The sequence below is a fragment of the Panicum virgatum genome, chromosome 1N, assembly GCF_016808335.1.
Source record: "Panicum virgatum strain AP13 chromosome 1N, P.virgatum_v5, whole genome shotgun sequence".
NCBI lineage: Eukaryota > Viridiplantae > Streptophyta > Magnoliopsida > Poales > Poaceae > Panicum > Panicum virgatum.
This window is the reverse complement of record NC_053145.1, coordinates 55,184,502-55,198,897: the sequence shown is the minus strand read 5'-3', so window position 1 is coordinate 55,198,897 and position 14,396 is coordinate 55,184,502. Positions and strand designations below refer to the sequence as shown.

General features: G+C 44.2%; 2 pseudogenes; one reads left to right on the top strand and one right to left on the bottom strand.

Moving 5' to 3' along the window:
• The first annotated feature begins 3,121 nt into the window (after positions 1-3,121).
• On the top strand, positions 3,122-7,109 carry LOC120656776 (annotated as a pseudogene).
• Positions 7,110-8,381: 1,272 nt separating this feature from the next.
• On the bottom strand, positions 8,382-11,474 carry LOC120656775 (annotated as a pseudogene).
• Between the last annotated feature and the right edge of the window lie 2,922 nt (positions 11,475-14,396).

The following is a 14,396-nucleotide window of genomic DNA, read 5'->3' as shown; positions in this document are numbered from 1 at the left end:
AATACATGTAGTCTTATGGTGCTGTATGTACTTATCTTATTAGGCCAAATTCAACATAGAGTGGCACGTTCTAAAGGCAGAATAAATTTTCCGGTAGCTTTCTTTCGATCTTTTTTGCAAAGAGATATTGTGTGTCTCAAATTACACAATAACTTTGTTTGAGACATTTTTTTTCTAAACCTTATTTGATCACTGCCAAAAATCTACTTTATTTTTTCAGCTGGCTTTCAACGACAGCGCTTAAATAACAAGACAATAGTACATACACCGCGCAATCGCGTACGAACAAAAGGCTGGATGGCTTATTAGTTGGAAATCCTAATCTGAGTCTGTTATTCCCATGCTTTTGCTATACATATACCACTTTTAAAGTATGAAATTAAAGGAGAAGTCTGCATATTAAAAGAGGTGTGTGATTTTTGTTATGACCTACTCCTCCATCCTAAATTATTAGTCATTTTGATTTTTCTAGATGAATAATTTTTATGTGCATAGAAATATCAATGTATCTAGAAAAACTAGAACAACTAATAATTTCAGACGAAGGGAGTAGATTCATCTACAGAAGTTCACAACATAAAAATAAATATAACACAAAAAATATTCGTTTAAACGGTAGCATTCGCAACATCAAGATGGATGCCGCCACTTGTAGTTGTAACTATTCCCTTCCATTTCAAATTATAATTTGTTTGACTTTTTTATCCCAATTTTGACCACCACCTCCTTCAAACATTTGTGCAAAATATCACTTCTTTAGTTGTTGTTTGCTTTACTATTAATAAAAGTTCTTCAAGAATGATATAAATTTAATTACTTTTGCACAAACATTTTGAATAAGACGAGTAATTGAACTTATGGTTGATAAAATCAAATGAATTATAGTTTGGAATGGAGGGAGTACCAGCTGTGCTGTGTAGTCACGAAAATATGCAAGCCCGCAATGAGCAATCTTATGCAGCACTTTTTTTCTCGCGAATGTGCCTTAGCACGTATTTCATTAAGAGGGAATCAGATTACAGACATAACTTGATGCTGGCCAAACAGAAGTTGACCGACACAAGCACACAAAGGACTAACAACAGATAAAAAACTGAAGAAAGGCCAACGAAAACAAACGGCCACAGAACTAGCAGAACGACTACTACAGAACAGAAGAGAAGATCTCACCAACCCGCCAAGACCCACCAAGTGACCTAACACAGATGAACTTACATGAAGAACAACATCACCGAGGGCACTGACTGAGACCACGAAAACAACCAGAGAGTGGCCAAGCATCCACCAAAAGAAGCAGCTCCACAGCGGCGAAGCATCCGCCGGAGACGACCAACAAGGCACGTTGCGGGGGCAGCAATGTTGCGGGGACGGATAACGCGAGCGGTCGGGTAGGCGCAATCCGCTGTGTCGGATGGTGATCATGGCGCAGGCGACCGACGAGGAGGGAAAGGTGGAGCAACAGTGGTGTTTGGCGAATCGCCGGCGGCGAGGCGGGGGCGGCGAGGCGGCAGCAGGTGGCGAGGAGACGATAAGCGGTAGGGTCCGTCGAATGTGGTGGGAGGAAGACTGGACGGCCTGGATCGGTCGGTTTTGCCATGGGGTTCGTGTCGTGTCGGATCTCTATAACATGAATCGGCATCCCAGCCCCGCCGATTCCTTGGCCTGGGAGCGTGGCCACGTCGGTCACGTTTCCCAGCCGTCGGATCGGTCGGGCGGACGGCCTAGATCGAGCTTTTCTTTCCTATTTTACAAAAAAAAACCCTCGATTTTTCTCGAAATAAAACCCGCCGTCCATCCCTCTCTCTCAGCGAAATTTTCAAAAAAAAAAAACCCTCAGATTTTGCCAAAACCAACCCGCAGTCCACTTCCACCCCAGCCAGCAATATCTTCCAAAAGACCCCCAGCATTTTCTTAAAATCAACCTACCGTCATTTCTCTCTCTCAGGAACTATCATTGAAAGACCCTCGAATTTTACTTAAATTATGTAACAATCCGTTCCAATCGTTACTACTACAATAGCAACACTATACGTATAATTTGATCACCATTCTTCTATGGCTTCTCATGCTACCTCCACAATAACACGTCATATTTTAATATAACTACTACTTTCTAAAAAATAACACGTCTACTAATCGCAACATGTTTTCGCAAATACATTAAGTATCAGACTAATTGTGCTCGGCCCTCCCTAATAAACTATCTTACCCCTTCTTTCACTACAAAAAAACAACAAATGTAATAACTTCGTTTCGATATCCAAAATAATATACTACTTAAAATAGCGTCTCCATAGTATAATGCTCAAAATATATACCATGTGCAATAACGAGCTGCAGACCATGACACCTATGCGAAAATAATAAAGTGATGGATTTATCTTAACTATGTTACTTAAAAGAAAAAACTACTACATGCATCAACTAAAGCTCGCATCAACTACAATACTACGACGTGAGACACGGGCCCGGCGGACGGCGGACTGTGCGTTCTTTGTAATTTTAGAAAAAACTCCTCCGACTTTAAAAAAATCAATCCGCGGTCTGGTCTCCACTCTGGGACTTGAACTGAACTTGCTATATTCGTACTAATTATCTCAACCCCCCATGCAAATCCTCTCTCATGATTTCTTATAGAAAAACCCTTAAATTTTAATTAAATCAAACCACAACCCGTTCCATCTGTTACTTCTACACGAGCAACATTATACTTACAACTTGAATACCAAAAAACGTTGAAATAAAAAGTTGATCAACATAGAATGTGATCAAGAATACAAAAACTACAACTTCATTATATAGAGATTTTTAAAATTCAAAATGCTTTTGCAATTCATTTGCACAAACGTGTACATGTAACCCATTGTACCTACAATACAGACACGAGAGTCTAAAATATATACCATGCATTATCACAACTTGTACGAGAAAGGAAATCTATAGTCCACAACAACTCTTAAATTTGATAAATAATTAATATTTCCAAACATATAAATAATATATACATAGATTGACATGTTATTCACTGATAACCCAACCTCACGCGGCAACGCCGCGCCCCAGCCTTTCTAGTTGGAATCTGATTAGCGGAACACGAGAAATACGCCTTCGAGTACCAGTTTACGCCCCGCTACTCAGAAGTCAGAACCGCCCGCTACCCCCAAACCCCCAAGGCACCTTCCTCGCTCCCCATGGCGGCGCCGGAACCGGAGGCCAAGCCGGAAGCCGAAACCCCATCGCCATCCCGCGAGCTGCCGCCGGGGTCCGAACCCGGTGCCCCTGCCGCCGCCGGCAGCAAGGAGCTGCAGCCGTGGGAGCAGCACGCCGCGGTGATCAACCTCCCGCGCTACGACTACCGCGCGTCGGGGTCCCTCCTCCTCCGCTCCCACTCGGGTTTCCTCATCACCTGCCCCATCAGTGCGTCCCCTCTTCTGTTCTAGAGATTTGTTTCCGCTTTGAAGCTTCCGGTGATGGATTTGTTGGTGGATTCATGTCATTTGAGGTCATTTCATGGTTACACCCTTGATGTGATTTTCATTTTTCTCGCAGAGCGTGAAAAAAGTGCAACGAAGGAAGCCATTTCCATTCTTGAAGTGGTAAATTACTCGTCAATCTTGCTCCTTAGTATTTAATTTTTTTTCACAGCAGATAATTTGTGTGCATGAATTCTATCTTGTAGAATGCTGTTATTTCAATTTCTGTTATCTACGTAATATCGCACTAAAATTATATTCACTTTATTCATCATTTGCTGCACGCTATCAAACCTAAATGTAATGGAAATTTTGTATTTTCCCACATTGTAGTACTTAATGGTTCCGGCCTTCTATCCATATGGTTTTCACATGATATATGCTTAAGTGTGCATTCTTTTCCTGGTACTTTTGATTCAGTTGTTTGCGTCTTCATCATGTAGTCTTTTTTTTTCTTTCTAACGACCGAACAACTTACGAGCATTAGTGCAACTTTTAGCTAGACTTAACACTTCAGCTATTCATCTTTTGTTTTACAACCTTTTGCAATTTCAGCGCCCACACACACCATCTTAAAATATTATGATGTGAAAGCTTCCTTTATTATTTTTCTTCAGTACACTGGTCATGCAAAGTGCCATGTTTCCGAACAAGCGGAACTGTGTGATGTGAAAATGCAGTAAAGAAAAGAAAATTTTGCTCACTGGCCTTAGAAAATTCAGAAGAAGCAGTAACAGATGAGAATGGAAATAGTGCTCCAGAATCAACTGGTTAGTATAAGTTACCGGATCATCTCATTATAGCTGCTATAGATTTAGCAAGGCTTTCCATGTGTTTTTTTTTAATATTGTGCACTTTTTGGCGCCATGGTAGGAAGCATTGGAGATTCAAGTTCACCTCAGACCAAGACGAGTGAAAATGTTGACAGGGCTTCAAATCTCTCACTGGTTAAGCTATCAAGAAGCGGTTTGCTCTTCTTTGAATTCCCCAGTGGAGGCCTTCATGTTGTTGAGATGCTTACAGAAATATTTCATTCTCTCAAATCTGGGAAACTCAAATCTCCACAGTAAGGTTCCAACTTCATTGGAAGAACTCATATTCTAAATGCTGATGCTAGGAGTTGAGATATTAGCTGGTTCTGCCATGTCGAAGTGCTGAAATGATCCCTTGCACTATGTATTATCTAAATTGTCTATCACTGAAAAATAGCCCATGACACTTGCATTTCTTCTACAGAATTTTCTTGACCAAATTGTTAGCCGGAATGTAGTTTCCACATTCATCATTGTAGGTTTCCTTAGTGATTCCACACGGCATGTTGTTCTCGCCTATCTTTATCAGCTTATTCGCTGAATGATACATACTGTTGAACAGAGCACTAGAGACACAAAAAGGCTAAATGAGATGTTCATTTGGGGCTAAACATGCCATATCACAATAATTTCATTCTAGCAGTTTGATTTGTGTGGTCAGTGTTACACTCTTCTTTTTAATAAAGTGGAACGGCTATGTCTTTTCTTTCTTCCAACCAGTTGCATAATTAAAAAAAAAGACAATGATGTCGCCGATTCTATGTATAGTTAAAGCTTTGGTGTGTAGTGTTTGTTTCAGAATCAAGCTAAGGTTCTAGCACATTTTGTCCTTTGACTCAAATCTTATAAATTATTAAACTCTGAATTGACAGATGGTGTCACCGCATATTTCCTGTTCAGGAAACTTGTGTTCTATCAGAAAAAGACCTACATGCGACTGTGTCAAAGTTATTCCTTGAGTTCTCAAGGAGCAAGAATAACAAGGATGACCCTATAAAGGTAGAAATTGCAGCACTTATCTTTGTTTAACTATTTCATTAATTCTTCAATGGAGTTGAATACAAACAATTTTCTAATTCAATCTATCACGTAGTGTCGTAGTACTTGTGCAGATATCCTTGCTGTTCAGGTCTCCTACATTGTTTCATGTAGTTAAAATTGTCTACTACGTTTTTATGCATTATCAGGCTGAGTAACACGTGTTTTATTATCTATTTCCATCTTCATTATTATGCATCAAAATTACTGTACTCTTTGTTAACGGTTGAAATTACAGATGTGCACTTAAAGAATATCATTAGCTGTAGTGCTCTCTGCGCTATCTCATGAAAACAGATCGATCATTACATCATCATAAGATAATATTCTTATTTTATACTAAGTTTTAACATATGTTACAGTTTGCAGTTGCATATAATAGAAGGGGCATCGATGAGACAGAGATGAAGCCACAGAAGAACAGTAACAAAGGTTCAAGTCAACAGGCTTTGATGGACAAGGATCAATGTTTTAAAGTGGTTGCTGCTGCTGTCAAATCTGTTGCTGAGAACTCAGTGGTCGATCTTAAATCTCCTGAGGTAAACTTGCCCGACAATTTTCAACAGCTTGCTTAGGTACTGGTCTGCTTGTTGGAGGACTCAGGGCATCATCATGCAAAGATTCCAAATTGTAAAACAACCAAGTTTTAAATGCTGACTAGTGAATCTATGGTCTTGTTTTCCATTCCTTCATGATGAAAACTGCTATAAGTTGGGTCAGGTGTTGGCATCTGACAAACTGCTGCACGTTTACTTTCTGATGAAGGGCATATGTCAGAGTCAGAAGACCAATTCAGACTTCTGTAGTAGCTACTAATCTAATCGAAGTTACCAAACTGAAGAATCTCCACAAAATTTTATTATCTATAAAAATGTAAACTTTTATTCCTCTATACTTAGAAATATTTTACTTAACTGTTCTTTCCTATCTGAGGTATACAGTGGATGGGATCTTGATTTTAAGCTTTATGTTACTGTAAATATATTGGGGAACTAGAACTGATTTATGGGCTACTTCAAGTTGAAATTTCTTTTGCTCTATTTCTCATTAATTTCTCTAGTTTTATGGTTCCGTTAAGTGAATGACATGTTCCTAATGTCCAGGCTGCAGTACTCGTTGAAATGCTCCCTGTTTCTGGGGTACCCCTTGGATCTTCAGTGGCTGGGGTTTCCGTTCTCCCTGCCGAACTCATCTCCACCAAGCCTCGCCTTTCTGTCAAGTCTTTGGCGTCTGATGCAAAAACAACAAAGTGAAACCCGCTGTTCTTGACACCAGCCAGAGTAGCTTCAATGGGCAACTGCGGATTCAAATTTTTTTCCACCTGTTCATTGCTACCGGAGCACCATGATCCTAAAGACCTAAACCTTGTTTTGGATTTTGGTACATAGGAGCAACCATGATCAATGCTAGTTTTTAACAACATATAAGACACCGCTATGGCGGCTTGATGCCTTATCATCCATAGCCCCCACAAACAGTCGTCTGTACTATGGTAGCAGCACAGCAGAGTTCACCCAGTTCTTGGAAGTTAGCTTCTTGTCGTTTTAGCAGCATGCTGAAATGTCAAAACAGAGGTCGCCGGGCATGATGGTTTTTCTACTGTTTGTTTTCAGATCTTTGTCTACCCGCGTCCAGCTCAGTTCAGCCACAAAACATGATGCATGTTGCTGAAGAAGCAGCCTATGCGACGGCTTTTATTCCGGCCCCCGTACTTTTCCCCTGCAATGTACTGTGCTGCTCATCATGGTAATAATTTGTACTTGAGACGAGATGCCCTCAGTTTTTAGGCTTTTGGGGAAGTGGTAAATGGCCGTGCGATATTGACAAAAGGATTGATGCCGTTGCCTTTTACCCAGCATCATCAAAGGCAAACACGGAAACTGACGAGTGCATTTTTCTTTTGGACGAGACGCAGGATGGGATTTGTCAATCCTTGAGCCAGCAGATCAGTGGTCTGTGTCAACTAGCTTTGCCCCCGGCTCTTAGGCTTTTAACAAACGCTAGCTCAAATGGAGTAGACATAGACAACACACGCACGCACATGAGATGACTGATGTTTTAATCATTCTGTTGTTTCATTTCAGCAGGGAGGGAGAGGAGAGCATCATGCGGACTTGCATAGTCATGACTCATGAGTACATGCTCGCATAGGCTGGCCCGAATTTAGTCATCTTTGCTGTTAATAAACCTATGCTCTGACATATCTGATATGAAAATTACAAGAGGCATGCAACTTGATGAGGCGCTTTGCATTAGATACCTCCTAAATTCTTGGTACATTCCGAAACTCCTTTGGCATAAAATCCTCGGAACCGAGCGTTAGCTCGGGCGGTGGGCACTCCAGGTGTGGAGGCCACCGGCCCTGAGTTCGAGTGTCGCTCGACTCAGGATTTCCACCCGGGTACTGTAGCATGCGTGGGGGTGTGTGTGCGCATGTGTGTGGTGGTGTGAGTGCTGCAGTATGGCGCGTTCCGAAACTACTCGGGTAGTCTCGTCTGCGTTGAGTCCGGTCCTCTGTTCTCAAGGCGACGCCTAGGCGTCCATGCGCCGTCCACCGATTTGCGCCTTACTCGCCTAGGCGTCCAGCTGCCCCACCTTGCTAGGCGTCCGCCTTACCGCCTTGAGAATAGAGGTCCGGTCAACGTGGGTGCTCGAAATCTTACATGACTCCCCAGTGCTCCTGGGTGCTTTAAAAAAAAATCCTCGGAAACTCCTTTGACATAAAATCCTTGCTTTGGATGCTTTCAAGAAAGCAGAAACATTTTAAGGGCATGGAGAATCTCCTTTGTTGAGGAAACCCCTGCAGGTACAGGAGCTGCCAGCCAAAGCACTGTATTCCTCATGGGGCACCTGGCACCTAAATTTGGCCTACATGGATCACTGAAAGTGCCCTAGTTTTTTGTTGGCTGATATGTCTTGGTTCATCCTTCCGTTTTTGCCGGTCACTTCCAGCAGACAGTTTTGCCTTTTCCACATCCATACAATGGAACTTGTGAACTGGTCATTCCTAAGATCTTTGCTAAGGCGTTTAAATTCTCGACAACTAGTTGCTCCTAAATTTGTGCCAAGCTACCAGTGGAAACCAACTACATCACCAGAATAAAAAAAACATACATGGCATGCGACATGGATACGTTTAATGTACAAAATTCAGCACAGTGATTAAGCTATGATCCACATATTGACAGGGAAAGGTCCAGGTTAACCCCCTGCCCGGCAAACAAGCAGCTGCCTCTGCCTGGCCCTGAGCATCCACTGAAGCTCGTCGACGAAGACGGCGGCGGCGAGAGGACGCAGTTGCCTCCACTGGGCCAGGACGACACTACGGCCACAGCTGCTTTGGGTCAATGGACGCTGGCAATTGCGACGGTGAACGTCTCTTGCCCGGTTCGTCTCTAGTGGCAGCGCCAAACAAGAAGCATCTGTTTGCGCACTTGATCTCCTTGGAAGATAGCTGCTTCACCACAGGGCTGAGACGATTTACTATGGGCCTGCCAATCTGTAGAATAAAATACAGCAGCAGTCAGAAGGACAAACTCGTCAAATTTCTTAGGAATATAGAAAAACAAAGGTTTCTTTTTTTTTCTAGAGCAATAGAACGCAACTATAGTTCGAATATGAATTTGGCCATGCTCTATTGAGATCATTGCTCGGCAGTGAAACTGCATGGATCAACAGTGGGGTAGAAAAGAAACTACAGTATTCATGTGCTCCATCAGAATTCAGAAGCAAACGGTACACCTATCTCCCTTTTCTACTCAGCCGGAGCAAAGCACCAGAGAAGCTTTAATGGGCTTGTTGTTTCTGCATCTGCATCTGCATCTGCATCTGGAGTTCTGGACTGCACCATCGCCCTTCATCATGGCGATGACTGCGTGTGCAGTAGCAAGGGTTGGAGTAGAACCGATCGAGTGCTGAAAAGCCACTTCTTTTGGCGTATCATTGTCGACCAGCTGAAGCAAATGCCTGAGGGCTCAGGTTCTCATGAGCCATTTCTGGCACTCCTCTGCTACTGCTACTGCTACTGCTAGCAACAGTACCACTGATGCTAACTACTGAACTACATACCCGGCTTTTTACCTCCATTTCTGGCTACTGGCTAGCATATGGAAGCCAAGAACTCTTCTCAAGAGCCACATCATAATCGGCTCTATTTGTTTTCTATTATAATCAGCTTATCGGTGAAAATAAATAATAAGTGAAAATAAACGATAATGCCACCAAACACTTTGTTTATTTTTGATTATGTGGTAAGCAGCTTCAGAGATTTGTACTACGAGAAGCAAGAAGCAATAAGCGAAAAAAAATCTAGATTGTAATCTATGCGTGACTGAGAAAAACGGAAACAAACATAACCATAGGCTAATGAGAACTAGCTAGGGCTGTATGCATAATGCATTTTAGCTAATGTGAAGTCATGAACACCGAACACGGTAGCTTATCAATGCCCACGCTGCAGCAGCACGTACTCGATGTCTCGATCCATTATAAAGGAAGGCATGCAGATGAGAGTGACTAGCCAGACATGTGAAGAGAAAGATCAGGGCGAGAAAAAGGAGTTAAGACAAGAGAGAGGTATCTTCTTTTGATAACCCTCCTTTTCCCGAATGCTTCTTTTCAGTGTTTTGTTTTCTTTTTTACCTGCCGTACCTTGAAGGGCTCGGTTCCGCGCACCCAAAATCCTAGCTCTTGCAGTGCAGAAGCAGCAGAGGCGTCGTCCCTCTGCCACTGCAAGCCGAGGCACTCGGTTATCCTCCTGCTGCCCACGGGCACCGCTCGCGTGTAATCATCGCCGCAGCGCCGGGTGCCAGCAGCCCCCATGTCACTGTTCCCCTGCATGGTTTCGTGCGTGGCCGTGGCTGCAGCTTCTGCCCCTGCCTTTGCCCTATTCATCCAAACAGGCAAAAAAAAAAGCAGGGTGCCAAAGGTGTTTGTGAGCCAAAGGTTTGGGAAATCTTTTTTTTTCCCTTTCATTCGATCAATGTTGGAGTGGTAGGGTTAAAAAGCAGCAGAGTATATAACCTTTTCATGGGTAGGCAGAAGAATTCCTTGGGGCCTCCTTCATCAATGGTGAATGAGTGCTTCAGATGTCCTCGCCGTGGTTGCATCTCTAATGGTAACATGAAAAGGAGAAGAGAATGTAAAGGAGGTTTGGCTTTCCATTAACAGCATGCATGTGCAGAATTAGGGCACAAAAGGGTAGGTTGGCTTTTAATTAGCACCGCACATGTGCAAGTATAGTACTAAGCTGAGTGTGTCTGCCAGAGAAGACAGAAACATGCATGCATAACACATGCCAAGCATTTTTGCTACTAATCATTGCTGTTTAGTGTCCTAAGGATAGTCTTTGTTTAGTTATCATCTAGCCTTGATCTTAATCCCAAATCCCGAGAAAGAGGCTACATCACCGGGGAAAACTAAGAAGATTTCCCTAATAAGAAATTGAGCAGTAAGAGGAGCAAATAAAGACAAAGGAAGTATCTCTCTCACCTCTCTTTCTCATGTCATGTCCTGAACTTCTGTACATCTGTTACCCAAGAGCAAAAGGAACTATTACGAACATCAATGCACATTCATCTTAGCGTCAAGCTAGTACCACCGCGATGCACGGTACAGTACTGATCGATGAGTTACTAAGTTTTGAAGAAACGGGCTGACCTGAAGGTGGCTCTTGACATGAGCAATGGTGAGCCCTCTGACATCCATGAGCTGGAGAATGAGCTTCGGAGTGGCTTCTGCAGACAGCACCGATCATGGACGAGGCCATTTGCCGATTTGGGCGAGGAAAGAGGTATCAGAACGGCATCAACAACCACACCAACAAAGAACGCAGCAGGTATGCTAGAGCTCGAGAACGGGAACGTACTGTCCGGCCCGCCGAGGCAGTCGACGGCTCGGACGAAGCTCCGGTGGAGCTCGCTCGTCCACCTCAGCCTCGGCACCGCGGACCTGTTGTACCGCCTCGTCGCCACCCCGTTGCTCCCGCCGCCGGCGCCACTCATCTCGCTCTCAGTGCGCCCTGCAGGCAGCCTCCGGTGCCCTTCTTCCACCTTCTCTTCTCCCGTGGAGCCGCGGTGTGTTCGCGCGCGCGCTGGCCTCCCTCGCTGCTTGTCGCTAGCTACTCCTCCCTGGCGCGGCGTCCCTCGTTGTCTGTTTCATGGCTTCACTTCACCGGCAGGCCGGGCTGTCTATATATCGTTGGCCGTCAGCTGGGCGCCGTGTTTACCTTCTAGACTGTAGACTATAATAGGGCTAGCGCCTAGGGGAGCAGACGACCGCATCGGCCGCCTAGTGAATAGTGATCCCACGCGCCGCGAGAGATGGGCATCATTAGCAAGATTCAGCGAGTTCAGAGTATCGCAGAAGAGTATATGCAAGTGCAACTCCCATGGGCCGTCGTCTTCGTGTTTCAATGCTTGTTGCCTTCCTAATCTTTTTTGTTTAAGAATGCTTTACCTGGAAAGCTGAAACGAATATGACACCATTTATGCCACTTCGAGTGATTTTGGTGATCGAATGACAATACAACACTTGGACTAATATGATTGTTAAGATGACCATTCTCAGACTTTTAGATTCAAGTGATGACAAAGAGAAATAGAAGATAGGCGTAGCAAGGCCCGAAGGGCCGCCCCTACAAGCTCTTCGGATCAGGAGCACTGGAAGAACCGATGCCTAAGCATCGGTGCATCCGACGCTTGTCGGAAGAACCGACGCTATTTTGTTTGGTGCAGGAGGAAATCGAAGCCAAGTCAGCCTATAGGCACCGGTTGAACCAACGGTCCAAGAAAGGGCATCGGTGCATTGGGCGTACTGTGTACCAGAGACGATGTCTAGTGCCCAGAAAAAGTTTTTCTTCAGCACCGGTTCAACCGACGGTGCATCGGAGTATTGCGTCGGTGCATTGACGTCAGCAGAAGAGAAGAAGGCTGTGAGTGACCGGTTTAACCGACGGGCAAGCATCGGTTCAACCGGTGATCACTGTGTCAGCAGTAAGAAGTTCAACGGCTACTTCGTGTCTTAGAGTGACCGGATGAACCGACGCTACCCCTGCCAAAGGCATCGGTTCATCCGATGATACGCAGATTTTCTGCTGACCGTTGGAGCAACGGCTACAAGACTTGATGGCCTATATATACGCCTCACCCCGGCCATTTGAAGATTGCTGGAGTTGCTGAACATCCCACACACACCCAAGAACATCTCCAAGCCATACAAAAGCATCAAGATCATATCCTTAGCCCTTAGCACACTTTGAGAGTGTTGTGTAAAGGATTAGCTCTTAGTGAGTGAGATTGCAAGGCTTCGAGCCTTTGTGCTATGGTTCATTAGCGAACCAAAACAAGAGCGTGGTGCGCCGGCACCTTGAAGCGTGAAGCTCGCCGGCAACGTCATCGACCCTCCGACTTGGTGTGGAGCGGCGACGACATCTTTGTGCGGGGGACGTGGAGACCCCCATCATTTGTGGAGAAGCTCCTTAGTGAAACCCCGGGGCCAAGGTGACCGTGATTGTGTTCACGGAAGAGACTTGGTGGCCGAGTAGCAATACTCTTAGTGAGTGCTACAACAATATGGATGTAGGTGTGCCTTTGTGGCTAACCGAACCACGGGATAAACACCCGCGTCAAGAGTTTGCTATCTCCTATCCCGCTCTTTAAGCTTCCGCATTTCATACTAGCAATTTGTATGCCTTCTTTCATAGAATAGTTTCTTGATAGGAACGGCTATAGGTTGCTAAACTCTTTTGGGATAGTGGTTTCACACTAGAACAACCTAGTTGTACATCTAGATAGCATGTTTTAGTTTAAGTTTTGTGCAAACTAGTTGGAGCCATAGGTCTAAGTTTTTATTAGTGCCTAATTCACCCCCTCCCCCTCTTAGGCTAGAGCACCCGATCACTTTCAAAAGCGTTTCATTAAGGAGGAGTACAAGAAACGCGAACTATGCACCAAAGTTTGTTTTTAAAAAAACAAAGAGGGATTATCTGTTTCAAAAAAACATATTCCATGATCGGGAAGAAGAAGAAACGACCAGAAACTTGGCATGCATCAGTGAGACAATGACTCCATGACTTCCATGACACCTGCGTTCAAGCAAGGGGAATGAGACCAACTCGGATCCTGTTCTTGTCCTGTCTCCTTAGCTAGAGTAAACGGCACGCTGCAGGGGTCGGTCTTTTACTCGATCTGCCGCAGCCTTTCTCACTGCACTGCTATACATGCTGCACTGTTGCTATCACCACAGTCACAGGCGTCATTTCCTCGTCCACATTCATTCTTTGGTGAGCTTCAACCAGGCTACTGCGATAATGGAGAATATTCTCAGTTTCAGACAAAGGAGAACAGAGTTGGGCCGTTTAGTTGGCAAAATTTTTTGCCTCCTTTTTTAGACATATGAATGGAGTATTAAATGTTGGTAAACGACAAAACTAATTGCACAGTTTGGATGTATACGACGAGACGAATCTTTTGAGCCTAATTAGTGCATGATTAGCCATAAGAGCTACAGTAACCCACATGTGTTAATGGTGCGGTCAAAGGCCTCAAAAGATTCGTCTCGCGGTTTCCAAGCGGGTTCTGAAATTAGTTTTTAAATTAGTGTCAAAAAATCCTTCCGACATCTGGTCAAACAATCGATTTGACAACCAAAAACTTTTATTTTGGGAACTAAATGGTGCCGAAGGTAGCGAGCATCCAGCCGAGGCACCTACGCATCCTACAGCACCTGTGCTAGCTCACTTCTTTTTACCTGCATAGCCAAGGGAGAAATTACCTGCTTTATCTACACAAGGTAGAATCAGTCCACTTATTACAAACGAGTAAAAGGTTCCACACTCGTACAAACAAGTCCAAGCAAGGTAAACAAACTGCAACAAGTTTCTCTCATGATTAATGGAAACCTAATCGACTCGATGATAACCAACCAAAGGACGCAAAGACTCATGATTAATGGAAACCTAATCGACTCGACGATAACCAACCAAAGGACGCAAAGACTCGAAGTGCCGCCTCCTCAAGCTGCTGACATTGGAGGACAAGAACGTGTTGATGCTCATGACGCTGCAATAGAGCCC